Consider the following 2,952-nt stretch of genomic DNA (forward strand, 5'->3'; position numbering starts at 1 on the left):
AGGTCGGCCCTGAATGAGGTGTTACTAGCCGTCTGCTAAGGTGCCCAAACTATGTATGAGGTGCCTCAGATTGATTCCGAGGTGCATGTCCTTGACTTGGCGAAATACGTGTGTGGCACTGAGGTGTCAAATCGACAAAAATAGATGCCACATGTCGCTAAGTCAATGAAGGGCCAAATCTACCCTCATCAGGTGCCTTGCCCCGAAAATGCCCCATCATTAGGGTTGGGGTAGGGGTGGAGTATAGTTTCTTGGCTTACTTATAATGGATAGATTAAGTATGTGTTTGGTTCTGTTTATGTTTATTGAGTAAACAGTGCCACATAGGTGCCTCATTAATTATTTCCATACGTATCAATGTTTGTTCTGTGCGCCTCTCCCGTTTCAAGAAGCTTCTTGAGACACGTAGGTGCTTATTGGCACTTTGCTGATGTGGTGCCTAATGGTGCCTATGTATCATAAATGCCCACATTAATAGCTTTTCTCGATTTTGCAGCCACACAAGTACAATGAACCGGTTAGGGTTCAGTTCCCAAGTTGAGTGGTCCGATTGTTCCCAAGCCACTGAATGGTTCAGATAGTTCGACTGCCCAAGTCAACTGTTTGTTGACCAAATCAAAGCTTTTTGGCAAAATTCTGGTTTTGGGAAAAAACAGAACCGGTCACCTGACCAGTTCCCAGTTTCCCGGTCCAACCGTCCGGTCCAATCCGGTTTTGAAAACCATGATTATTCTCACCAAATGACGGAAGCTGTTGCAATTCACAGTTTGAGAAGCTTGAAAATATGAAATCGACAAATTCAATTTGTAATAAAGATTTTGATTCTGAACAACATTTCCTTTTTCTTTTGGTTTTCGAATTCTACTTACATCATGTACACCAGTTTCTGATTGAATTTAATCCCCAGAAAATGGTAGAAAATCTTTTCTTTTCGTTTTTTTTTTCCCGGACTTAGATCCATTCGTGGCCACCATTTTTGGTTGACAAACTAAAATGGTGGAAGTTCTTCCACGACCACCGTGTTCGGCTTCTCCTCGAACTCAAACTAACTATGTTCACGTTCCTCACGTGCGTTACTTTCTTCTTCACCAGCCCACGCACCTCTTCCGGCGGTCTGTAGCTCCGTATCAACGGCCACTTTATCCCCTTAAAGAACGGGTGCTGTTTTATCTCCGTCGCACCCTTGGCGTACCCTAGCCTCCTCCTCGGGTCCTTCACCAGCAATCTCTGTATCAGCTCTCTAGCCTCCGATATTCCCTCCTCTTCCTCCTCCGCCCTACCACAGTCCCGAAACCTAAATGACTTGGTCGACGCTATGTTGCGCAGTGTGGCTTCTTTACTCCCTCCCTTAAACGGCGTTTGTCCGTATAACAGCTCGTAAATGAACACCCCAAACGCCCACCAGTCCACTCCGTTACCATGTCCGTTGGCACTCAACAACTCCGGCGCCAGATACTCGTGCGTGCCGACGCAATATTTCGAGAACGCCGTCGTCGGCTCCGCCACGAACTCTGCCACCTCCGTCATTTTATGCCGTCGGGAAACCGTTCCAAAACAGGTAGGCTTCTTTTTTGTTGACTCTACCCCCGCCGGATGAAAGTGGCGTTTGTCGAGGGTGGGGAGCACATCGGCTCTGAAACACAAGTCAAAGTCCGACAACATTATATGGCCATCATCCCTGATCAATACGTTCTCTGGCTTCAGATCCCGGTACACCACCCCAAGCGCGTGTAGATATTCCAGAGCCACCAACACCTCCGCCGCGAAAAAACGAACCGAGTCGACCCGGAAGCGGTGTGTCGGCTGCTTGCGGAGGAGCGAATGGAGGTCACCACCGGGGCAATAGTCGATGAGTAGACAAGAGTAATGTGACTTCTCTAGATGGGCGTAGAGCGTTGGCAGGAAAGGGTGGTCGACCATGGAAAGGACTTGAGCTTCCATCTGCACGTGGGAAAGCTTCTTAGCTGTGAGAACGTCTTTATCGACGACCTTGAGAGCGAAGTTGGCTCCGTCATAATCTTGGAGACGGCAGAGAAAGACGCGTCCTAGATTTCCGCTGCCGATGTGGCGGACGAGCTTGAGTTGGCTGAGGTGCAGGGACCCGTCGGAGGAGAGGTTGGTGGCGGCTTTGATTGCCGCCCAATGGGGGTCGGATTTCCGGTGGGGCCGTCCTGCTCCAGTGGAGGAAGAAAGGCGGGATCCGTTGAAGCTGACGCTGAGACTGCTGCGAGCGCTGGAAGAGGTGAAGGTGCGATCCGTGGAGGTATTGGAAGCGCAGCTGGTGAAGCTGAAGTCGAGATCGGTGTCCGAAGATAAAAGGATATCTTCGTCCATGGCTTGAGACAGAGAGATCAGTCGAGCATCTTGTGGAGGCCACTGCTGGTTATATAGGATCGAGAGATCGAGATCGATACTCGAGACAGAAATGGAGTATTTTTAATTTACTGCTCAGTTGACCCATCTCATCTCTCCGCCATTAAAAGTTTAAAACATTTCTTTTGGTGACGTTGGGAGCTATCAGGCATCAGCTCGACCGCGATGGCTCTGAGCCTCTGAAGTAAAAATAAACGAAAAGCGGTCTCACGTTGTCTTGATTCCTTTTAAGTTTTAACCGTTAAGAAATTTCCAGTTGACTTCTTTGACATTGTTGTTGGCTTGGGCCACCGTATTATGGTTAAAGAAAGGAAAACTTTGGGAAGATAACTTGGATGACCGTAAGGCCCAAAGGCCCACACAAAACGATTTGATCGAACGGTCAGGAATGATTTGATCAACGCCTAGGATTAAGGATTAGTTCTCGTGCCTGTTGAAGGCGGGTGAATTAATTTCAAAGACAAGTTCAGCGGAGCTGCGCCGGCATGTAGCCGACTGACGCCCTAACTTGAAATTTTTAATTAAGGAAAGGGCTTATTGGTTTAGTTATTACGAAATATTTTAATTCCAAATTACATT

General features: G+C 47.9%; 1 pseudogene across 1 annotated transcript; it reads right to left on the reverse strand.

Annotated features, from left to right (window-relative positions):
- Window positions 1–786: 786 nt before the first annotated feature.
- LOC148876583 (serine/threonine-protein kinase WAG1 pseudogene) lies at window positions 787–2,529 on the reverse strand (annotated as a pseudogene). Its single transcript, XR_016105086.1, has one exon. The product of XR_016105086.1 is annotated as a serine/threonine-protein kinase WAG1 pseudogene (transcript).
- Between the last annotated feature and the right edge of the window lie 423 nt (window positions 2,530–2,952).

This window comes from Nelumbo lutea, chromosome 1, assembly GCF_056320005.1.
Source record: "Nelumbo lutea isolate HS-2025 chromosome 1, American lotus-T2T, whole genome shotgun sequence".
Taxonomy (NCBI): Eukaryota; Viridiplantae; Streptophyta; class Magnoliopsida; order Proteales; family Nelumbonaceae; genus Nelumbo; species Nelumbo lutea.